General features: G+C 50.3%; 1 protein-coding gene and 1 long non-coding RNA gene across 3 annotated transcripts in view; one reads left to right on the top strand and one right to left on the bottom strand.

Annotated features, from left to right (window-relative positions):
- RPL38 (ribosomal protein L38) overlaps positions 1-24,761 on the top strand; it is a 472,498-nt gene that overhangs the window by 108,907 nt on the left and 338,830 nt on the right. The window lies entirely within an intron of this gene.
- LOC138728714 (uncharacterized) overlaps positions 19,435-24,761 on the bottom strand; it is a 56,200-nt gene continuing 50,873 nt past the window's right edge. Inside the window, exon 3 of the long non-coding RNA XR_011338742.1 lies at positions 19,435-20,767. This is a non-coding gene — a long non-coding RNA (uncharacterized lncRNA). The remainder of the gene's footprint in view (positions 20,768-24,761) is intronic.

The raw sequence follows: 24,761 nt of genomic DNA, 5'->3' as shown, positions 1-24,761 counted from the left end.
TCTGGCTCAGCTGCTCCCCAAGAGATGGGAGGAAAACCTGGCTGGGTGCAGAGGATGGGTGCAGGGCGCTAAGTGGCCCCACTGACGTCACCCAGTCCCTTTATTCCCCCTCTTCACCCATCCTGCAAGGAAAGAAAGATGACGCTTGGAGCCACCTCCCATAAGGTTTGTCCCCAGGGCAATGAAGGCAGGCGGGGTACACGGCCAGAAAGCTGCCAAGGATCTCAAAGGAGACCAAACCTCCAAGCCAAAGCCAAACCTAGCATCATCTCACATAATGCCTCACTAATCAGCTCGCTCAAGCAGCACAGGAATTTTATCACCTTAAGACAACTCCAGGCAGGTTTCTCTTCATTTGTCCCACTGTTTATCAAACACCTGGGCAGGCCAGCCATGCCCAGCCAGCAAAGCACAGGCAATTCTGCTCTCCTCCAGTTCACAGGGGAAGCTGGGCGATTGTTTTTTTTATCCACCCTGGCTACGAGATGCCAGCAACACCCAACTGAAACACAGCTGTCCTACAGCTAAAGCTGCTTCTTCAAGGAGAATGTCACCACATTTTCCCAAGCTCTACAATTTCCAGGCTAGTGGTTACCATGGACTCATAAGCACTAGATGCTCTACACTAAGAATCCGTCCCAAGTTTGGCATTTATTGTTGGCAGCAATCAGAAATGAAAAACCCATTGAGCCAAGAATACAGTCTTGGGAGCCAAGCAGGCAAAGCCCCAAGCTGCAGAGTCCTCAGCATCTCCCTGCTGCAGCAGCTTGGGTCAGTTAACGTGCTGCTTGCAATGCAGCACTGGGCCCTCCTCATCAGCAGAGGCAGAAGTCACAGTTTCTGCAGCTTAGTGCATTTGCTCAACAACCTATAGCCTTGAAGAATACCAGGAGGTCTCTTCAGAAAGTATCCTGCTGTCCCCATCACAGCCCACTGCTTTATATCCTAGGGGTGGTCACCCAAGGGCCAGCTCCAGCCTCTGAGGACTGGAACGTGGGAACTCAAACCCTTGCTCTCCAAAGACCTACAGGTCTTCTCATCTCTGATCCATCACAGATGGTTTTGCTACAATTGCTAGTTTAGCACAAGGGAGACTGGGGCTTTTTAGCAAATTGGATTACAGGGGATTAACGATGATAACGCTTCTGATACCATGATTGTTCAGCAGCACGGTGCCACAAAGTCAGCCATATAAAGCTGAAATATCACCAGAGACTTTATGATAACCTAACATACCTGCTTCTCTGCCAAGAGGAGATATGAGCAGCTCAACAGCAGAGAGAGATGGGACAGAGCATCTCCACTATAGTCTGATCTAAATAAGGTTTGCCAAGAGCAGCCTGCGGATGCACCATTGGGAAGAAAAAAGCTCTGCAAGCCAATGCATTTGTACATAAAATCCTGCACCTCTCCAAACCACTGACACAGCAAGCCTGGGTGCTCCTACACAATCCAGCCAATATGCACTGGGGTTTGCTGTCATAGAATCACCAGGTTGGAAAAGACCCATCAGGTCATCGAGTCTAACCAGCAGCAGACAGGTCTGAGCTCAAGGGAAGCTACAGACCTTTCCCAAACAGAGAAATATCAGCACAGGAAGAAATCTTAAGATGCATCTAGTTCTTGTCTCTGCTCCGAGGCTGGAGCCAGACCTTCCACTTCTGCTCCATCCTGCACAGAGCAACTTTTCTCCCTGTGCTTGAACAGCATGCAACAAAAATAATTTTCAAAACACAGTTTGTTCTGAAAACAGAGCGTTCCCTGCTGTTCCTCAGCACTACAAAGCACGAGGAGACCCAACACTAGGACTCCCTCCAGTTAAAACAAGCCAAGAGTCCCCTGCACATCAGCTTCTGGGTGCCAGCCACCAGCGGGTCCTCCCCTTGGCTTTCATCGTTGCCTGCCATTCAGAAAAGCCTGGAGAGGAAGGGGATTTGTAGTTCCAGTCGGGCCATTCCTGTCCAACAGGTTTGCTCTCCTGTCCCACATTGTTACTGTTCCCATGCAAACCCCTGTAGGCATACTGGGGCATGTCCGGAAACGATTACGATCAGCTACAATAATGTTCGAGCAGCTCCAGAGCACAGCCAATGCAGGAAAACACCCTGTTCCTTCATTTTATGAATGAGTAAACCCTTATGCTTTCTATAAATGTCAAGATAAATTACCTGTGGGCATTCCCCTCTCGGCACAAACAACCGCTTTACTGCTGCAGCTTTTTTAATGGAGACATCAACCCAAATTACTTTCTTTTCCTGTGGAGGTTGGGGGCTATCAAAGGAGGGGGGCAATAATCATGCCCAGAGCTCTAAAGGCTTACCCCTTCCCTACTCCACCTTCATTGCCACTTCAAGCTGCCTTGTTGGGGTCACAGGCAGCAGCATCCAGGGTCTCCAACTTTAGCAGTGTAGAAGAAGCCAGGAGAGCAGCAAAAAGACAAGCCTTCCTAGAGAACCAGAGGCAGTGGCTTCCTCACTCCATGGCTCTGCACTCAAGTGGAGAACTTCTCTTCAGGTGTCTCTAGGAGGACAACCAAGGCATTGTGAGCATGGATGACGCACTACAGGAGAGGCTCAGCAGACCCTGCTCAGCCTCCAGCATGCAACGCTGCAGATGAAAGCCCAGACAGCCACAACACACAGGTGACCCTCCAAGGATTCCACAACCACTTCTCCTGAGCCTGCCGTGGTCTGGCCACCACTCTAGGACTGGGAAGAAGAACCACAGGTTTAAACTTTGGGAAAACCTTAGAGCTGTCACCTTCTTTCCCACTGCAGGAAGCAGGCTGCTCAGCATCCCATGAGAAGCCACTGTGTCCCATGCAAAGGACCACTGAACCAGGGGGAACAGGCTATCCTCCTCACGAGGAGATGCCGCATTCCTGTGACAGGTCATTACCAGCTGCCACTTTCCTTCCTCTCCCCTGGAGCTCAGGTCTGTTTTCCAAAACACATTTGGAAGGGAAGCATCTCCCTTTCCCAAACATGATTCACCTTTTCCAGCATTGATAAGTTGAGTCTAAAAATACAGAGATGATGATCACTGAGACACAAGTGTTAGCCTTTCTGGCACAGCAAAGAACAGGGAAATAACCAAATGTTGTGCTTAGTAACGTGAACCCACATTTTTTGTTTAGGACTTGGACATGGAAAGAAACTCAAATGGAGCAGAGGCTGCCTGCAGCAGGCTGCTTGTAGCCAACGGGACAGGACCAAGCGTATCTCAAAGGCCCCGCGCCTCTCAGAGGTGGAGGTGAGGAAGATCCAGGACACGTTTAGTGATTGATAGGAATGGCTGGACCCTATGATCCAGTGGGTCTTTTCCAACCTGGTGATTCTATGATTCAGGCCACTGTGTGCTGGTGTCCCCATAGAAATCCTCTGGGTTTCATGGCATGAGTCCCCATCACACCAGTACAGCAGCACCTCTGCCATAGGAGCAGCACATCTAGCAGTGACAGCAGTTTTGCTGGGACAACTGACACCATTTCCTGCACAAAGACCTAACAGGAGGGCAGAGAGGCAGGATTCAGGCTTTGCAGGATGCCAAGCAGCCTGGCTATGCCTTGCAGAGCCCAGGACCAAGCTGAAACTCAGAGCACACATCATTTCAGCCAGGGTACCCAGGGTTTGCACACAGCTCCATCTCTGGAGGGATCCCTACACAACCCCAGCTAGGGGGAAAAAAACCTACCAACCATCCCCCTCCAACTCCACAGGCTTCCTCAGGCCCTGACTTGTCAGGCAGGCTTGCTTGGGTGCTGTAGCTTATCCAAACATCTTCATCTCTTTCATAAATTCAATCCCTCCTTATCAGCCATCAGGAGGAAATGCAGGAGCTTTAGCGACTGAAGTGTGGGGAAGAGCCCAGCTTTGATTAACCCACTTACTCCCCAGAGGTCACTCACAGTTCAATCATTGTGGATTCACATGTTCTCAATCACATACTTGGAAGTCAGGCTGGAGGTGAGAGTTCTCTTTGCATTAACTAGAGAGCAGGGGAGGGAGGGAAGGGTCTGCAAATATGAATTTCAGAACTGCCAGTTCCCATGACTAATAGAAGGTTGTTGAAAACTAGCAGTCCTCCTTAAAGCCTCCACTCCTGGAGCCACGGGAACAAACAATAACCTCAACTTTAGAATTTGTGTTTAAAAATATGACCTTTCCATAGTGATGGCTGCCAGGGCTATTTTTCTCCAGGTGACTGGGACACACCCCAAAGGGTTGATATTTGAAGGCAAATCAAAACTCCATGAGATCACCTTTAAAAAGGAGTTGCATCAGTTTTACGTGCCCATCGTACATATTAGACCATGGGGAGCTGGAGAACTTTGCGGGGAAGCCGTGTTTGCTGGTGCACCCAAGCGAGCACCCATAGAACACAGGCAGCAATGGTATTTGCAAAGGGCACGTTTTCAGTAGGAAACTCTAAAGGTTTTGATTTCTTACTTCAGAGCTAACATCCACTCCCTCATGCACAGCAAACCACTACAGGATTTGTCTCACTCACCAGGTGAGGTGTCAAAGTGCAAACCTTGGTACATAACCAGGGTAATGATTTGTGTTTTGGCAGTTCTCAACATGGGGCAACATGCAGATATCCACTGAAGAGACACGGGCAGGGAGAAAAGCTTTTCCAAAGGGGAATAAAATCCTAATTTTTGCTATGACCACCTGGCAAACCAGTCAGCTCCCTCCAACCACAGCTCACGGAGACAAGGCACAGCAAATAGTCCGTGTTTAACAACGCATTAACAGGCAGCAGTGTTGTCGTGTGGAGTGCAGGGACACACATTTCCCACACCCAGACATCCTGGCAGGTCCCAACTCCGCATGCAGCCTTCCAGGATGCAGCCAGAGAGAAAATACAACTCGCCCGAGGTCAAACAAGAGCCAGGGGCAGTGGAAATGGTGACACTGGTCTTTTCTTTGTCACAGCACTGAACCACAAGACCAAGCAGCTTTGCCCTAAGCAGCAGATACTCACATTTGCACATCCCCAGCATATTAGCTGTGGGCAAAATCCCTGCTTTGAGGAGTGTGGTGGGATCCTTCCCACACGCTGTTACTATGTTAACCATTGCACGTCCCATCACTCTGATCCAGGATGCAGAAATGAAGCATTTTCCCACCAGCACTTGCACCAGTCTCCAAAACCCCCATTCACCATCCTCTTCCTTTTAGTCTTTCACAGCCACTTGACTTGACCTAGCCCTAGGTTACAGGGGGGTAGGGACACCACAGCAGAGTTTGCCCTCTCAATTGATTAGGTGCTTCTCTCTTTCCCAGAAAGAGCTGATCTCTAATTTCCACCACCCTCGGCACTTGGAAATTCACATTTCCATATTGATGTACAGAGGAGGAAAGGGCAGGTTTTCACCACAAGCATTCCAAGTAGCTAAAGATATTGAAGAGACTGACATTCCCTCTAGAAACAGAGTGAAAAGTGCCCTGCTCTCAGTAGCAGAGCTGTACAAGGTCCTCCCTGGCTGAGCTCACTGCAGCACACAGATCCCTGAAGATGGGGATGGAGCTGTTCACAAAGGGATCACGATGGGAGGGAGGAGAAGGGAGCCCATAGCGACAGACGTAAAAAGACCACAGATCACCTCAGTGTTAGTTTACAGCTTCCCAACATGCATCTACCTCACTGGGGAACAGCAGGGAAAGGCTATTTTGACAATTTCCTCCTGATACTTCTCATCCTGGAGCCCATGTGCTTATTCAGGAAGAGCTGCTTGGCCTGCCAGCAAATGCTCTGCAGTTCAACCCAAGAATCTGCTAGTAAGACGCTCTAGAAAAAGTAGCCATGAATGGAGGAAGGACCTCACCTTCACATTGAACAAGGGCATCATCCTTGAACTCCTCAACAGCAAGGTCTAAGCAAGGAGCTGAGCCCTCTGCCAGGGCTGGAAGGAAACACAGCTGGAAGATGAACCAAGCAGCAGGGTGCCAAAGAAACCCACCTACTCACTTCTACAAACAACTCTCTATTAGACCATGGAGAGGTTTCTTTGGGGAAGAGGGAGCAAACACATCCATGCAGTTTGAGGTGGCTGAGGTGAAGACAGATCCCTCAGAGAGCAGCAAAATTAGGCTGGATTAGATGGTCGGATAGGCCTTTTCCCAGATTTAATCTTTTTAACTCATTGTCATTCCCACAATAATGCTCTGCGTTTTTAATTAACTAAACCACAATATCATTTCAAGGAGATGCATAATCAAAGAGCTGGCTCGCTCTCAGCAGAGCTGACGTGTGTTTCCAGCTCCAGGTTGGATGGTGATGGTGGAGACACAAATTGCTGAAAAGCTGGCAGGTAACTTTTCCAAGGGGACTTTTCTTCATTATCCAAAAAACTCCTGTGAATCAGCCTTGGGAAGCTGAGGGCAATCCATTTGATGAGGGCCACCAGCACCACCTCACGTAACTGAGGTGAGCCCTAAGACACACAGCCAAGCACAGAGGACAGGAGAAGACACTGGAAGAGTCTGACCCACAGCACCTGGAAATCCTCAAGATGGACAACCTGAAAGCATTGGTGGCAAATACCACTGTCCCCTTTTCCTTCCTGCTTCCATTTGGACATCTGTGGGAAGAACCACACACCATCCCAAAGCCTTTCCTCCATCCTATCAGAGGGGCATCGAGTTTTTAATCATCCCTGGTTTCCTTTAAAACTGGGGTAGGGGGGAGTCAAGAAATATTTCTTCATTCTTCAGGAATGATTAATTATCTGCCTTGGCAGAGTGTAAAATACCTCACTAGAGTTGTAGGCTGGGCTGAGTTATTGAGTGAGAGCGCTCTGAATGCTCCCCCCACCTCTCGATTACACAGCCAGGGCTGCAAACTAGAATTAAAAAGCACGATGCCGAAAGGTAAGAGGCACAACACCCCTTTTGTAGGGGAAAAAAAAAAAGTTTGGGGACTTGTACTGTAACCAGAAGCCAGTTTCTTAAAATAAAAGCAGTTCTTAATAATCCATAATTAAAGCAGATGGTGCCTGTGTCAGCAGAAACACCTTGCTTGAAACTGGGTTAGGTCCCACATACATTTCCCCAGGCACCAGCACAGAGCAGCTTTGCAGACATAATCTGCAGCCCAGGGACGCTCCAGCTACTGTCCCACCAAGAGGGGAGGATGTTTCCCACCTCCTGGCACTCAAGGTGGGATAAGGGTGCTGCTCCTCACGAGGGCTTTACAACAAGCATTCTTGGAAGAAAAATGCAAAAACTCAGTGGTCTGGGAAGTCAGGCATTGGATCATGGTGCTTGCTCCACCTTAGTATTTCCCAAACAAGAAGTCTTCAATCAAAAAGACAATAAGAAAACTGGTCTCTCACTTTTACTTCCTTGGAATCACCCACCAGGGTCTTGGCAGTGCTGCCCACAGCCCTCACCCTGGTGTCGCTCAAACTGCCACCGCACAAATAGGTGGGTATTTTACTACTTCTCTATGTAGAAAGGCTCCCAGATCTCCCCACGGCACAGAAAACAAAGCAGTTCAACATTAAGCTTAAAATCCAGAAGTTAAACAAAAAGAACCTCAAAGTATATTATTGGGTTATTTAGGGTTTTTCTTTAAAACCTCGTGGTTTGGAGTGCCGGGTCTGTACTTTGCACATACCCAAGCCTGGCAGCACTCCCTCAGCCACGCCAGGAGAGATCTTCTCAAGCACATGGTGATGCAGCTCAAGGGCTGCCCAGAAAACCCTCTTTATTGCACTCTTAAGCCTGTCCCCAACCAGGGACAGTCCAGCCTGGGAAATCACAGCAGCACAGCGAAAGCACAGAGGGAAAAGTTCAGAGAAAAGCCACATGCTGTCAGGGAACCAGGAGGCAAGAGCTGGATATTTCTCAGGAAAGGAAAAGGAAGAAAGTGGTATCTCCATGAGGATCTAACAGCTGCAGGAGAGAGACTTCACAGGAGAACATCACTGCACAGAAAGTTGCTTTTGAAAGATCCTTCTGCAGGGTTTACAGTCCCCTCCCATGCGCTCCTGCCCTTACCTGGAATCTTCTTTGCCAGCCTTTGCAGAATCTGGCCTTGGCCTCTCCTCCACCCAACCTGGGTGTGTTCTCTGCTTTGCCAAAGCCTTAGAGAGGGCAGGAGGTGACATTTCCACCCATTCCCACTGCTCCCATCCTCCCTGTACCCCCAGGAGCTGCAAGGCTCCTGGAGGACAGTAGGTGTAGGAGTGTAAAGGAAGGGCAGCCTGGTCACAGGACCACTAAACCCTGATGTCCTGAAAGAGGCCAGTGACACCAAGAAGCACAGCCTCGTGCATTAGCAGAAGTAGAATCCAAATCTTGGTAAACCAGGCTGGAATTCTTTGGGTGGGCATAGCAAAGATCATGACAAGGCACTGATAAGAAGATTGCAATTAGTTACTACATCCTTGGAATCTTTTATTCTTTCCACCAGATTAGAACATCCCGATTTACATGGGAAGCTGGGACCCCACACCCTGTAGAGACCATACTAGGTGATCCTGAGTTATGGCTCCTCAGTGCAGGGGCAACCACTACTCTCCCAACTACCTATGCTTTCAACTATGTTTAAAGTTGGTCCCCTTTCACCACCAAAACTCCTTTAACTACCCAAAGGCATCTACAGTGACATAGGAGAGGGACAGGAGACCTTCATCCAAGGTGGCTCCCTACTCTGCCACCCTGGCTGAGGGAAACATCCCTTGAACAACAGGAGCACCCAGAAGGTGACATCTCCCTGGCAGGTGCCTGCGCATGGGACAGTTTCTTCTCTGAAGCAATGACCTTGCTCAGCTGTGAGAGGACACTCATGAAGGAGGAAGCTGGGTGACAGTTACACTAGGAGCCCAAGGCAATCTGCTAAGCTTCAGACAAAGAATCCCAAAGGGCATGTTTGCAAAGAGCAGCTTTGCAACCAGAGATGCACCACAGCACATGGTTCAAGCCACCACAGCAGGGAGGGTTAGCACCTCGAGAAGTCCTTCCACTGGCAGGCAGGGGAAGCTGCAGGAACCAGGACCCATTTATGCCTCAACTTTTTAGGAGGTTTCATAGAATCATATTATTACCAGGTTGGAAAAGACCCAACAGATCATCGAGTCCAACCTTTCCTATCAATCACTAAACCATGTCCCTCAGCACCTCATCCACCTGTCCCTTAAACCCCTCCAGGGAAGGGGACTCAACCCCCTCCCTGGGCAGCCTCTGCCACTGCCCAATGACCCTTTCCATGAAATATTTTTTCCTAATGTTCAGCCTAAACCTCCCCTGGTGGAGCTTGAGGCCATTCCCTCTCGTCCTGTCCCCTGTCACTTGGGAGAAGAGCCCAGCTCCCTCCTCTCCACAACCTCCTCTCAGGTAGTTGGAGAGAGCAATGAGGTCTCCCCTCAGCCTCCTCTTCTCCAGGCTAAACACCCCCAGCTCTCTCAGCCGTTCCTCATAAGGCCTGTTCTCCAGCCCCCTCACCAGCTTCGTTGCTCTTTTCCCCCAGATCATTTACTAGAAGCAGCTCTTAAATTTGGGCTTTAAAGGTTCAATTGCCTTCACGCTCTGCAGCTGCTTCTGACTAGCCTAGAACCCTCCTACCCTCAAAGAGGGACACCAGTCACTTCAACCCAAGTCACCTCTTTGCCTACATCTCCAGAACAAGTAAGAGAAAACTGAATGCTCCCAAGCAGCTCTCTGTAGCAAGAGGCTGAGGACCCCATCCCTAGAACCCACCACCCCAGGTGGGCAGCCCAGGCATCCCCCTGCTGCTGCCAGACCCCAGGGCAGCCTGCGCCTGGCACTGCCCTAAGCCCATCATGTGCAGCAGGCGCTCACGCCAGCAGCAGCCACTGCACCGCCTCTCCTCTCCAAATCAGATTAAACCCACCAAGCCACTGGGGCCATGCAGGTTGTGTCATTGTAATTAAATCAGATTTACTCCCCCCCACCCCCACCCCACCCACTCTCCTTTCCCAAAAGGAATTCTAATGACTGTGCAAGGCTGGGCAGGGGGAAGGGCTGCTAGCATCACACCAGCCTGCTGAAAGAAGAGAAATCAGGAAATGCAGTGCTTAATTCTCCACTTCTAATAATCCTCCACAGGAGCTAAACACACCCAGCTGGGTCCAGGACTCATGGCATCATTCACCCACCGATGCAGGCAGCAGAGGCTATTGCCAAGCTGCAGTTTCACACCATGTTTGATGCCAGTGGAGCCCCGAGTGGGTTTATTTTGGGATACAGGGTAACATGGACTAGTGAAGGCGGGCTGTAAAGGAAAAGGTGAGGTTGCTCCTGGTTCATATCCACCATCCCCTCGCTTCTGCCACCGACAGCAGCGTTTCTGTCCCCACACGGCTCCGCAGCCCAGCGGCACACAGCGCTTTTCAGCCCTTCGTGGCCAATTCACACCCAGCTCAAATTGCTCAAGACCAAAGGCAATTACAGGTTTGGTTTTGTTGTTTTCTGATGGTGGGTTAGATGGATCACATTCCAGAAACCACCAGCGCTACTTTTCCAAAGCAAACGTTGGTACAGGGCAAGAGAGTTGGAACAGCAGACCTGGCTCACGAGGACACGCGCTCCTGGCAAGGGAGTTTTTCCCAAGCACAACTCAAAACACCCCAGTGCACAGAGAGACCTCGTTTTATTGGTTTTGCAGGAACAGAGGCCCTGGACCAGGCTTTCTACTGGCATTGCTAGATGACCATAGACATGGTGGGGTTTTTGATGGTTGTTTTCTTTTCTTTCCTGAGGTGAGAAACACAAAGCCAAGACCTTAAGGAGCCAAGGTCCTACTGCCCAATTTATCTCACGCAGAGCTTTGGATTTGTTGATACAACCACTTAGATGGGGACAGAGCTGGAGCCAACAGCCTCTGCAAGAGGGAGACCAGAAACACAAGCATTGCAGGAGAAGCAAGAGCATTCCTGCTTGTCCTATAACCGCACGGGGTGGTTAGGAAAACCCAGCCCTGCTGGGAGCTAAGTCTCCTCCTTCCCTCTGCACCTCACAAGCCGCTCCGCTGGCAAAGCCTAAGGGCAGACCAAATCAAGAGCCTAAAGGGTCATATTGGTCCCACACCTCCAGCTCCTTCAGCACTGATGGTACAGCGGCATCGCTGCCCTCCTGCAGGCTCTGAGGGTAGCCCCAGCTACTCTGGCTCCAGCCCTTCCAGGCGGTCAGCAAAGATAAGAGGCAGTAAATTGTGCAGGGAGGAAGAATGAAGCGTGCTTCGAATTGCCAGTTTTGCCTGGGGAGGTGGTAGCGATGAATTATACCAATTAACATTTAAATATCCATTTGGCTGTATTTTCAGCCTACAACAAGTAAATACCAAAGGAGGGAAGATATGTTTTGTTTTCTCATTGCTCTCCTAGCACGTGAACCCAAACCCACGTTCCAAACTGGTCATCACCATTGTAACCACAGCAGCATCCTCTCTCTCTCCACAGGGGCTCAGCGGAGAAACATTTCTCTGCACATTTCCACACCAGCAGCACACACCCACATCCCCAGGAGCGGGAAGCCAGCCTTCAAATTACAGCAATTAACATTATGTGTATTAATAAATGAGTCTGGTTTTCCCAACAGGATAACCTGCAGGGGCTTGTTGGCAGAACAGGGAGGCCTAAACCCTTTTTACAGCAGGCGGGTGAATCATTGGTGTTGCAGGATGAGGTCGTGGGATGCTCTGGAAGTCCTGGGATCCCATCCTGTCCCGGTGCAGGGTGAGGTGGAAGGGACCACCAGTGTCTCACCCTGCCCCAGAGCATCCAGGAAGCATCAGTTCCTGAAAAGCCCTGCACCCAAAGAGATGGAGCTCCATTTCCAACCAACAAATATCTGCAGGGACTTTTGAAGTCCCCGTGCTTGCATTTCCCCTGTCCCCAGCACTCCCCAGCCAAACCAGAGGCCACCCCAGTCCCCAGCCACCTCCTGCACTCCCAGCAGGGACCAAGCACCAGGAGGGAGGGAGGGAAACAGGTAATATTTGTAATAACCAAAACACTAATCAGCCAGCCACATATGCCTCTTTGTCCCTCCTCCTGGGACAAGGAACAGCTCCTTTTCCAAATCCAGTTGTTTCTTTCTTTTCAATCCAAGAAGTTTTTTTTCTGTTTTTTTCTCTTGAAGACGCAGGATGGATGCAGGTAGAAAAGGACCTGTTTACCCCAAGCCTTTACCTTCCTCATGCCCTTTTCAAATACTTCACAGCCTGTTTTCCTTTTCTAATCAAGAAAGGAAAGGTTTGGTGAGCAAGACCAGACAGAAGGAGAGGAAACAGCGGTTTGCTTCACCATCCAAGGCAAATTATGCCACCTATTATGCAAGCCACCCATTCCCGTTGCTGGTTGCATGCAAACCATGGGGTAATTTCACCTTCCCTGGAGCACAATTGAGCCCTCATGCCCCTCGGGCAGCCTCTTCACTCAGCAAACACTGCACAAATCTGCAGACTTCTACTCCACCATTGGTAATTAGGGCAGAAGTTTCAGGGAATATCCAAAATCCATCCCAAAGGAGTTTTCTTGCAAGTTGGTAACTTGCCATCACACCTGCAAGCATCCCGGTTGGGATTCCCCATCTAATCCCTCGGGCCACCTCGGACTTGCCACCGCCTTGGGGCCACCTGCGCCTCTCCCCTCTGCTTCACAGGCTCCCTCCTCAGCTGGGCTTCCAGCTCTTATTGCTCCCCAGGGCACAGACAATAATATCACATTTTATATGGAAAACACTAAAATGGGATCACACCTTTTAAAAAAGATATTTCCACCTCACTGCTTACAACCAGGCTTCGCCTTTCCCTCCTCCCCCCCAACTCTGACTTGACTGTCAGGCCTCTAAGCCTGTTTAATTGAAAAAACGTGATTTAAGCTAATTGACAGCAGATGAGTTACACCGCTAAAAAGCAAGGGAACATTTGACCAGTGTGATTTATGGCAGCAGAGAACCAGCCATCCCAGGCCTTTGCATCCCACTTGCACTGCCAAAACAGTTCAGCTGGCCAAAAAAAAAATAAAAAAGTAATTAGTGTTTAATTTCTTAACAGTTTTTTTTTTTACTTTCTTTTTAATTGTGCTACATAAAACTGTCCTAGAATTTTACGGCCTCCAAAGCAACATCCTGGTCCAGTTCTCTTTGCTGGCTTTAACTAGGGTGAGATACAGCCGGCGCATTAATGTGAAGAGGAGGCTGAGAACATCACACGCTGCTCTGGGAAAGTTTTGCCATTACAAGCACCCAGCTAATGGCAACAGGCACTGTGCAAGCAGCGGGTGCAGGGCCAGCCCCCCGAGCATAGTAACAAGCCACTGTAGGGCTCTCACACCCTCCTCACAATGGGAAAGTTTGAGTTCTGTGCGCCAGAAAACTGCGCTGTTAGAAGGGAACAGAGCTATCTCCAGCAGGAGAATTCCCTCTCCTTGAAAGCAACCAAAACATGAAGGCTTAGAGGGGAAAACTAGCTTAGCTTTGAACATTTGCTGCCAAGCAGCTTTTGGGTTAATCGGCATTCCTGCAGGATAGGGTCTGGAGGCACCCCAGTGCTCCTGCTCCTTCCCCAGGGGGGTTTATTGGGATGTATGGGACTGTACACCAAGCCCTGATGGGAACAGTGCAAAATGTGGTCCTGAAACACACCTGCCCAAATGAGGGGCTTGTGATGATAAACCAGGCTGCATCCTCAGCCACAGCGGGTACCAGAGCAGGATCAGAAGGGAAGGGCTGAGCTGCAGCCCACCTGGTCCCACAGCACACCTGAAGAAAGGGGGAATGGATGGGATTGCAGCCTCAGCTCTGCATCCCAGTTTGCAGATGACTGCAGAGCTACCAGATCAGTGGGAGCAGGAGACAAGGCACCACCCAGAAACATGTTGAGGGCACCAGCCTCTGCCTTCCCTCTGCTTTCCAGCAGTGCAAGAGCAGAGCACACACATCAAGTCTCCAGCTAGAACAGAGATTCTGTTGAATAGCAAAGGAAAGCCAAGTAAAACGAGACAACCTGTATCACCAGTCAGTTCACACGCTGCCCCCGTGTCGAACCTCCTTTTGCTCCTGGTCATCCCAGCAGGGCTCTGCACCAGGCAGAGATGAACCAAGACCAGGTCTGCACCGGGCACACAGTACTTAGGGCTTTAAAACACAGTAGTCATTACAATTGAAAACATGACTGGGGAGAAATTCCTTAGGACGGTGCATTAGGAGTAAAGTAAATTAAAGGCATCCCCATAGCAACACCACAGCCTGCTCATGCTCTATGATTATTTTCAGAGGTGATGGGGCAAAGCATGTTGCAAATGCCATCAAATTGCATCAGGATGAGACAGGGAATGGAGCACCTTTCCCATTCTCAGCCCTTAACCTTTTGAGAAAACCTTGCTTGGGTCAGCTCCAAGCAATGCAGGGATCTTGTATCAGCCCAGTTCCCAGCCCACATCTCCTCCTAATTTGATAAAGATATGAATTTCTCAAAACCCATAATAATAAGTGAGTTGGAGGCAAGAGACTTGCCCCGTGCAAGACACCAGATTTGACTGTTGCTCTCAAGAGGCCTCAGAATTTCCCAGATGAGTTTCCATACACAAGGCGAGAAGGAGGAGGGAAGCACACGTGAACAAAAAAGAAGGGGAAAGAATTGAAGAAATAGCTGAGAAATACCTGATACAATGGGAAAGGGACATATTACATTTTCCTCCATTTTCTAAGCTTAGAAAATCTTGGGATTCCTGGAAAGGATTTTTCCAGGGGAAAACAAAGGATTAGTCCCTTAATGAACAGACAGCAGGCTTGGATTTGCTCAGCTGTGTTGTCTGAAGAACGAAAACCAATAATCAGCTATTTCAGTCCTGGGTTTAGCCCTCTTCGCACACCAAATCCCTTGGCAACATCACCTCGATACAATGGTCATGGCATGTAACCCCCAGCCCTGTTTATCTGCAGCTTACACAGACTTCAGCCAAGTCCAGGAGCCCAGTACAACATGCAAAAACCAGAAGAAGAGGTCCTACCTCACCTACATCCTCCAACACATCCTCTAGTGCAAAGGAAACTGCTCAGGCTCCCTTCAGGCTGCTGCTTCTCCTGCAAAGCCCCATCACATAAACAGGGCCAAGCCTCCACAGGGAGCTTGTAATTGATACTGGAATTAGGGACACCTGGATGGCCTTTGAGAGTTGCTAAGACACCTGGGAAACATGCTGGGGGGGTCAAAAATTGCCCACAGGTGCTCAGCCTCACTCAAAGGTGTGATTTGCTACATGCAAAAATTAGAGAAGTGAGTAAAGCTGTGCACAACCCAAAAGGGCAGTTTGCAAAGAGTGAAGCTGCTGTTCCATAGAGAGCCCTTGCAACTAAGGCTGGTTTCAAACACACATGGAAATCACAAATATTCTCGTTAATCGCTATCGTTTGTGTAGTGGGACTACAGGGAGCTCTGAAAGCACCTAAGTGCTAACTGGTACTAAGACAAGCCCAGGCAATACAAAGCCTCCAACCTAAAGAGCTTTTCTATCCCCACACAATAATTCCAGCAATTCTAGCAAGGTCAAAGAACTTTAAATAAATAAATAAATAAAACACACCAAACCAAAAGCTTCTTCCCATGTTTCTCATGGGCTATGAAAAACACCATGCCTCATTTACCTCCTCCCCTCTTTTATTTATTAAGAAAGGAAACCCTGCTTATAAGCTAAAACCAATTTTTTGAGCCTTTATGCAGCAATGGCAAGGGAACACAAGTCCCCGTCCCAGCTCAGCCTGCTCAGTGGGACAGAGCTTTCCCTCCAAGGAGGTGACAGAAGAAGTCCAGCACAGAGAGACCAAGACCCAAAGGCTTACACACAAATCCCAGCTTCTGGGGGGACTTCAGGCAAAATTTAGCTCCAGTTTGCACCATTACTGATACCTCCTAGCAAGGCAACAATTTCCCTTTCTGCTTGGAGGCAAAATAATGATGAAACTTAGTATTTTAGGGAAAATCAAACAGGTTAGAAGTACTTACTAGCCAGCAGAGCCCCAGGAGCAGCCTCTCTGCAAGACAACCCCCATAGGTCTCCTCCCCACTCCATTTAAAGGGCAACCCCTACTTTCCCCACCTGCTCCAAGGGGGCACCTGAGCAGTGTCCTAAGGTGGAAAGCCGGGGGATACTAAAGGATTAGCTGTTTGCAGAGAAGCCTGAAGGAACAGATCTTTGTCTCACACACACACACAGTTGGAGAATTATGTAGGAAATTAAAACCATTCTTTTCAGCCACTTTTGTGCGTATTTGTGATGTTCTGCAAGTGTCTCACTATTTTAGGGGAGGCTGAACAAGAAAACCTGAACAAATTGAGAAACAGGAGAAAAACGCTTCTCCAGAAAAGCGCAACCACCCACACACAGCCCATCCCCAATGGCATTTGCTAGAAGCCCCCAAGCTCTCTGCTCAGAGTAATGCTGGGTCCCTGTCCGTGTGCCCCCACAGCATCGCGGGCAGGATGCATCCTGCACACACCTGCAGCCGCAGCCCAACACTGCTAAGCTGTCAAAACAAACATGGGAATAAAGCACACACAGCTTCCAAATCTGCACACTGTCAGCCCCGGGACCCAAGCAGGGCCTGGAAATTCCCCCCGAGCTGGCCAGCAGCTCCAGCAGATGGGTTTTATGAGCCTTGGAGGAAAAATAACATCTAGGCGAACATCTCTGCCTGTAAATACACACCAGATGATGCAGGAACAGATGAAATGGAGCAGAGACAGCGATGAGAATGGAAAACTGCAAGTAGAGGGGATGGCTGGGGCTGACCTGCATCGTGCTCCTGCCCTGGCTGCTTACCTGGCTTCCTCCTCCTCTCTGCAAAGGCTTCCGACTTTGAATTTATTCCATTTGAAGCAAAAAAAATTATCTGCCTGCTGTCTCTGAGCCTTCTCCATCCCAGCTGGACTCTGCTCCCCCTTTTTCCCAAGCAGCAGGATGCAAACAAGCAAGGGGCCTCCTGATTGCTGAGCCTTGTGCGGAACAGGATCCCCACATTAGCAACCCAAGGAAAAACAAATCCAACTTCCCCTGGCCATCACTCATGTCCGTTTGTCCCCAGCAGTTTTGCTGCCAGGCTTGATACCCCAAGCCAGGGGTGCATCCCAGCTTTGAGCCATCCCTGCTCCCAACAGCATCCACACCTTGGTCCACGCCTGGCGTGGCCATGGATGGTCATCTTAAAAGATGGAGCCCGTCTGGGCTCAGAGCTTACCCTGTGAGGAGTTACAGAGCTGCAGGTTGAGCTTTTTGCTGGAAGCACAGCTGCAAAGCTCCCCTCTGCCTCTGGTGCACCTGGGGACAGAGGTAGCTGTAAGCGTGCTCTGAGCAATGCTCAGGAGGAGTAAAAGCAAAGCAGGGGCTACAAAGGAAACAGATGGAGAGGGGAGAGCACAGTGATTTGGTACCAAGGTAGCAAAAAGGAGCTCTTTAAAGCCAGATTTGCATGGCTGCAAGCGGTAGCCCCATCAGAAGCTCTTCTTGTTGGTTTCAATGCAGGGATAAAAAGATGCTGCAGGTCAGGGCTGGGGAGGCTGGAGCACAATAAATCATAGAATCACAGAATCACCAGGTTGGAAAAGACCCATCGGATTGAGTCCAACCATTCCCATCAATCACTAAACCATGCCCCTCAGCACCTCATCCACCCGTCCCTTAAACACCTCCAGGGAAGGTGACTCAACCCCCTCCCTGGGCAGCCTGTTCCAGTGCCCAATGACCCTTTCCATGAAATATTTTTTCCTAATATTCAGCCTGAACCTCCCCTGGTAGAGCTTGAGGCCATTCCCTCTCGTCCTGTCCCCTGTCACTTGGGAGAAGAGCCCAGCTCCTTCCTCTCCACAACCTCCTTTCAGGTAGTTGGAGAGAGCAATGAGGTCTCCCCTCAGCCTCCTCTTCTCCAGGCTAAACACCCCCAGCTCTCTCAGCCGCTCCTCATAAGGCCTGTTCTCCAGCCCCTTCACCAGCTTCGTTGCTCTTCTCTGGACTCACTCCAGAGCCTCAACATCCAGCCAGCACTATGCCCTGCATCCCTACCAGGTGCTCAGCCCCACACAGGATCAGGCCTGAGCAAAAGGGGGACAGAAAGAGTTCAAAAGAAACTCCTTGAGCGTAACCGGCTGAGCTCAGAGCACACCCTTATCAGCATCGCTGGGCGCCAGCCGGTGCAGCGCACACAAAAGGCAAAAGGCAGCCCTTGAGCTGAGCCAACTCGTCTTAATATTTGCATTTGGTAAAGCAAACTAATAAATCCTCATGAGTTTATCCGTGCTTCCAGTTTGTATTTATTAGGAAGAATGACAGGCAGGTTTTCCTCCCGGTTACACAGGTAAATAGCAGCACCCACACCCTTCCCTTTTTAACGGCCTGGCATTCTGTTTGCTTGCCTCTCTAAACAAGCCAAGACTACACAACTGACCGACACTAAAGGCAACCAGCCTTTGGAGTAAATATTAGTTATGAACTCCAAAAGAGCCACATCTGAGTGCTGAGCTTCCCCTCTCAGAGCTGGGTCTGCAGCCATGGGGCCAGGGGCCAGGCAGCACTGGTACCCACCAGCAGGTTTGCACAGGCTGCGATGAACAGAGGAGCAGCTCCCAGGTGAGGAATTGCTTCCCAAAAGGATGCCATGGTGGGAGTGTTGGCTGTGGCATCACCGGGGTGCACTGGGGCTGGCACATCTGGTGCCTTCCCCATGGGAATTCAACCTCCTCGTACCTTGGCTCTCCTATACGACTGTGATTCGCACGCAGCTGAAAACTGAGATTAAAGGAGCAAAGACATCATGTACAGTACTGCCACGGCATGATAACCACAATCAAATCTCTTCCCACACGCACAGGATCCAGTGAAAAGGAAGAGCAGAGTCACCCTCTGCTTTGGACCTACCTTGAAATGAGCAGTGGCAAAGGGCAGACCTTCACCTCCATCCCACCACACTCGGGGTGTCCACGCACACCATCAGGGCTTTGCTGGCATGAAAGAACCAGCTGCTCACCTCCAGGATCATTTAATGAGCACATAGGAGCTTCACACGGGCTTTTGTTAGAATCTTCCAAAGCCCATCATCAAGTGAAGTTTCATGCATTTTTGGGCTTTGCTGTTGTCTCATAGTTCTGCCCAAGGGAATAACACGGTTCGTAAACTCTCCAAGGTGTTTCTGATTCAAGTAATGGGTTTCAAAGGAAAGGACCCAAAATTCTGTGGTTCTAACCAAGTTTCTGCAAGGGAGGGACTCACTGTGCAAAGAAAATAAGTCAGGGCTGTGCTGAGATCCTACAGTGAGTTTGACATCAAGCCACTGTGGCAGCACATAAACACAGTTATATTGAATACTCACGAGGCTACTGTGCTTTTTAGATTAAATGACACCTTTGAATATAATGGTCTAAATCTTGTAAAAAATTAATAAAAGGATATTTCCATTACATAAATACCCTCTTTTATTTGCATTTCCATATGGCACAGTCCAGTGCTTCGCATCAAGTCTACAGGGTGGAAGGGAACACACAGCCCAGGGATGTGAAACAACATGATTTAAGGGGAATTAATTATCATTTCAGTTGCTTTTGGAGCAGGAGGCATGCTAGGGGCAGCTCGCCTGGCCATGCAGTCGGGCAGTGATGGTTAAGGGTTGCAGAAAGGGAAGGAGGAAAGGACAGGAGAGAATTTTTCTGCAAAAGCAAAGGCATTAAACACTTGGCCTGGCTTCATTAGGGCAGAGAAGTTTGCCAAAGCACTGGTTTCCTGTATAATCAAACGCATCCCCTCAGCAGCCCCGCGATAGGGCCATGATGTAAGTGTGGCTGAGCCAAGGCAAACGGAAAAGAACACTGAGCACTCACAGAGGCAATGGGTTTTATTAAGAAGTTTAATTGTTTCTGAGGGTGGCATTTTCCCCCTTCTTGACGTTCCCCTTACTGTGGTTTGGCATCCCCCACTCCTGCGCCCACTCCCCAGCCCCATGTGGGATGTGCCGGGGCTGAGGGGGCTCAGCTGCCCACAGCAGAAAGACCCTCCCAAGGCCACTCAACACCCCTGGCACAAGACAAGACTCTGCCAAACAGTTTTAAACCCCAGGGCACCACAATCGCCAACTCAGCTTCCACCCCACAGCTCCTCTAAAGGCTTTCACCCTTCCAGCTCCCACCACAGGCATCGGCACATTGTCAACACCAAATGCTGCAGGCTGAGTGCAGCCATCCTCACAGAAAGCCCGAGACTCCAAAAGGCATCAAAAAGATGAGCAGAGGGGTAAGAAAAGAAAAAAAAAATCCACAAACGGTTCCCTGGAACTGGGCGAGCATGTGGTCCTTCGCAGAGAACAACATCAAGCAACTATTTGATCCAAGAGCACTTCGCCATCCATCACCAGCGATTGCTGGTCTAGAGAATAATTTCCAAAGCCCCGTGGAGAGCAGCTAATTAAGTCCTTTCGGCTCCACGTGGGAGTCAGACGCGAGGTCAGTGGTGGGAGGAAACCCACCTCGCTGGGCTGGGGATGTGGAACCCAGCAAACGTACAGGCGATGGCTGGTGGGGAAGCTCCTTTCAGCGGTGGGTGTTGGGTGAAGAAGCTCGCCACAGCCCCCAATCCTCCTTTGCTCCCCAGTAAGCTCAGGGTGAACTGCTGATCCATGCTGTCCCTCTTTCCATGCTCGAAGCTGAAGCTTCCATCCTTGAGAGGGTGCTCCTGGGCATTTTGGCCACGACCAGTGCTACAGCACCTTGGCTGTATCCTCACAGGTCCCCACACCCCGAGCCTTCATGATGGACCCTGTGGAGGAAGAACATGGTGTTAATGGAAGGTGCAGGCTGGTAGGCAGTTGGCTGCGATGAAGCAAATAATTATTCCTTTTTGTCACCATATTAAAAGCTTGGAGCAATGTGTAACAGAGGAGATGCACCAGCAGCCCCAACACCTCCCCTAAAAGCATGTTCAGCACCAGTGCCTTCGAGCTCACCCAACACCGAGCCCCAGAGCCCTTCTCAAGCCTCGGGACTGGTGGGGACCCAGGCAGGCTGGGAGGAGCCCTCCATCCACAGCGACTCTCAGTGACAGCTGAGCTGCTGGTGCTGCCACTTGGACAGCGAGAGAGGAGGATGTGCTGATAACATCCATGGGAAAACCAGTGTTACTCAGCCACATTGCTCCAGAGAGCTGAAAAGCAGCAGTAGCCCTAAGGCTCAGCTCCCATGGGATCAGGAGACAGATCAGGGTGCAGGATAACGTGAGGGTGGATAAGAGACATAGCCGGGGGATGATGGAAAAAAAAAAATCAAATGTCCATTTCCGTGCAGCAGACAAAACAACGGCATCTGGGAACACAGAGGAAGGGAAAGTAGTTCATCTTGTGTGTATGTGGGCTGTGTTACAAGGTCCAAGGGATGTGCAAGTCACTGATTAAACATCCCAGCAGTGTACTGGGATGTGGGGCAGCTGCTGTGCTAGCTGCTGCTAGCAGAGAGGACTTTGAGGGGAGGCGTACTCCCCATCACAGGTACAGGCAGCTCAGGTAGCTGTGCCTCACTTCTACCCCTCTGCCTACCAGGGAGGTTGCAGCCACCCATTCCTGTGCCCTCAACTGAGGTCTTGGGCTGCCCTAGAGGAGCCAGCAGAATGGGGCTCCTTTTCCCAAGCTGCCACAGAATTTCAGAAGGTGATAGGGAGAGAAAAATACAGCCAGAGAGCAGAACGAGAACAGATCCTCTTTATCCCTCTCAGTTCACGGGCTCCCCCCCTAGAAGCTCTCAAATGAGCTGCAATAGACTGGAGGATCCAAACTCCACCATTAAGCATGGCACAGCCAGTTCCCATTTGGCTCAGACAAGCTCTTGGCCCGTTTGAGGAGATTAATCATTTGCTTTCCTCTTTGATTCTCACCCTGTTCACTCCATAAGATCATTAAGCAGCTTTTCTCTCAAGCAGACCCTGCCCGACTCCCCATCCTGCTCCAGTATCAACTAAGGGCAAACAGAAAGAAAGGTAGAGGTTTATATTTATTTATCATACAACACTTATCATTTGTTTGCTTTGGACTTCACAGGGAATATGCAAGCAGGATTGGCACCTCCTGGCCAAGATATAACACCCTCAGCACTGCAGCGTGGAGGTAAAAACCAGCCCCTGTGCCCCTTTCCCCAGGGGAGAGCCTGACAATCAGCTTTGGGCTTTTGGGGAAAGAAAGAGCAGCAGCATCTCCAAGTTTGCAAAATGCTGTGCGCAAGTATCCCTGGCTCTTGTAAATGTGTTAAAAAATAAAACCCTTTAAGAGCTTCCAGATGTTCTGTTTATGTTGTGGTGTTACCCAGCCCTATCCTCCAGAGGCCAATCCACAGCCTCAATGAAATCGCAGCAGCCAAGGGGGACGGCAGGGGGGAGTAGAGGAGGTCCGAACCCTTTTCCTCCTCTTCCCCCGCAACTTCGCCTCTTAACTCCCACGTTGCTGGCAAACGTGCCAGGAGTGGCTGCAAATCCTCCCTCCCAACTCTGAACATCTTCCTGCCTCATGAGCATCACTGAGCTTTGCAAGGCACTGTCCCCAAACGCCCAGGCTGCACAGCAGGGACTGGGACAGAGCACGGAGCTAACACATCAGTGGTGGCACCGAAGGCACCCAGTGGATGCTGAGCAAGAAGGTCCAGGGCATCCAAGCTCATCCCTCTCAGTTCATGCATCCAACTTTACATCTGTGGTTGGATTCGATGATCCAGTAGGTCTTTTCCAACCTGGTGATTCTATGATCTAACTGAGCGAGCCCTGAAGGTCTATGAAAAACTACCTGCTGCTGGCATAAAGATGTGTCAGGGCAAAAGCCTTGCTGGTGAGCCCTGGATGTAGCCACTCACGTGTATGCGTGTGTGCGGAAAGCCTGGCTCAGGGCTCTTTGCACAGGGCGTTGCAGGTCCAGCGCACGGCTTTTGAAGTTCCCTTGAGTGAGCTGCATGGTTGGTAGCAATCAATGCTCCATAAAGAAGTGATATCGCAGCTATGTGCGCAGGCTCTGATGTGTTATCTCCCCTCCCGAGCGCGGAGGAGGGCAGTCATTTCTGCGGCTCATTTGAAAATGTGTTAGCATCCCAAGATCAAAGGCGCTTCCTGATGTGCTCCACCCCAGCGAAGCCTTTCGGCCAGCACGATCCCTCCTTGGGCCAGGAGGCAGCTAGAGCACCACAGAGCAGGGCTGCTGGTGTAGGAACCACCACGCAGCTGTGCTTGCTGCGGCCTCAAGGATGGAAGCACCATGAGCAGGAATGATGCATCCAGCCTGGGTGGCTGCTGCAGGATGTTATCCTGCTTGAGTTAGGGATGGTAGCATATCCTTACTCCATGGATAAGGTACAGGGATGGTAACACATCCTTACTCAGGACAAACCTCCCTCCTTTCCCACCACCTGCACATCCCCTAGCACTAAACCTACACAGAGAGTAATATCCCAGGTGCAATTTATTTTTTCCCCGGGCTGGATGCCTCCCACAATCCTCATGCTCCCCAGCCAGGCGTCATCTGCTTCCCCACACCCTGGACCACTCCAGCTCCAGAAGGATGAGCACAGCCAGGCCACACACCGTGAGCCCCAAGGCCACTGGTGCCTAACACTCCTCCTGGACACCAGCCCCCACGTTGTTGTTCTCCTTTCCACAAGCTCACCACAACGCCCCAGGAGAGCAGGAGGGGGATACAGCAGGCGCTGGAACAAGGGCACAAGCTGCCTCCACACTCAGCAGCATCCTGGGAAGAAGAGTGCATCTGTCCAGAGCAAACAGAGGAGGTGGCGCTGAGCTTGCAGCAGGAATGATGATCATCTGTGCATTTTGAGATGGGGATCTGCCTCCTGCCCCATCCCTCCAAACATGTGCTTGCAAGGAGCAGAGCAAAGCCCAGGAATAAAACCGGGACTTTCGGCTATGGAGGATGGGAGCATTGAGTCTGCAGACAGCTTGAGCACAAACTGTGTGGGCAGCAAAGCCAAACAGGAAAGGAAACCAACAGGCAGGGAAACGATTCTGGCAGCGCTCACGTTATGGCTCGCTCAGCGCTTCATACCTCCCTGCTGCTCCTTCTCCCGGGTGTCCCTCCCTCAGACCCCTCGCCTTGCTCAGACATGCCCCAATTCCACTTTGACTGTAGAAACGCTTCCCAGCTGAAGGGTTGGATTTAGAAAAATGCAGCTAAGGAGCTAGAGCTTGTTTGCAGGAACCGGTCCCAGCACAGCCATGATAGCACCTCGCTGCCTCGTCCCTGCACACAGGCAGGGCTCAGCCTGGCCCCAGACTCCTGCAAAGGGAAAGGGAAGCCCTGAAGCGTCCAGGTCTGCAGAGGGGAACGGTGACCTGGACACGTTAAAGGACCTGCAAAGTGATGGGGCTTCAGACCTGCACACTCTGGCTGGCCGTTCCCCTTCCAAACCTCCAATACAAGGAGTTGAGGGGCAGCAGGAGGGATGCCCTTCACATCCCAGCCAGTGATTTGATACCAACTTTAAAGCAATTTACAGTTTGGAGATGCAAGTTTATTCGCGTGCCCCAACATGCTTATTCACCAAAGTGCTCTTCAGTGAACCCAGCGATGGATTGTAAAATAAAGTCAATGAGGCAAGTGGATTAAAGAAAAAAAAAAACCAAAAGATCTGAAAGAGATGAAGTGGATCCGTTGAGTCACAGTCTGCACTTGCCAATGTGCCTTGTCCTCCCAAGCAGCCTCTTGCACAGGGAACAGCCAGATCTCCAGCAAAGAGGTCCCTGCCACCACTCTCCCTTTGCAAGCAGT

This window comes from Phaenicophaeus curvirostris, chromosome 19 (genome assembly GCF_032191515.1).
Source record: "Phaenicophaeus curvirostris isolate KB17595 chromosome 19, BPBGC_Pcur_1.0, whole genome shotgun sequence".
NCBI classification, from domain to species: Eukaryota; Metazoa; Chordata; class Aves; order Cuculiformes; family Cuculidae; genus Phaenicophaeus; species Phaenicophaeus curvirostris.
The sequence above is the reverse complement of the archived record's forward strand: the minus strand, read 5'-3'. Positions and strand labels throughout refer to the sequence as shown.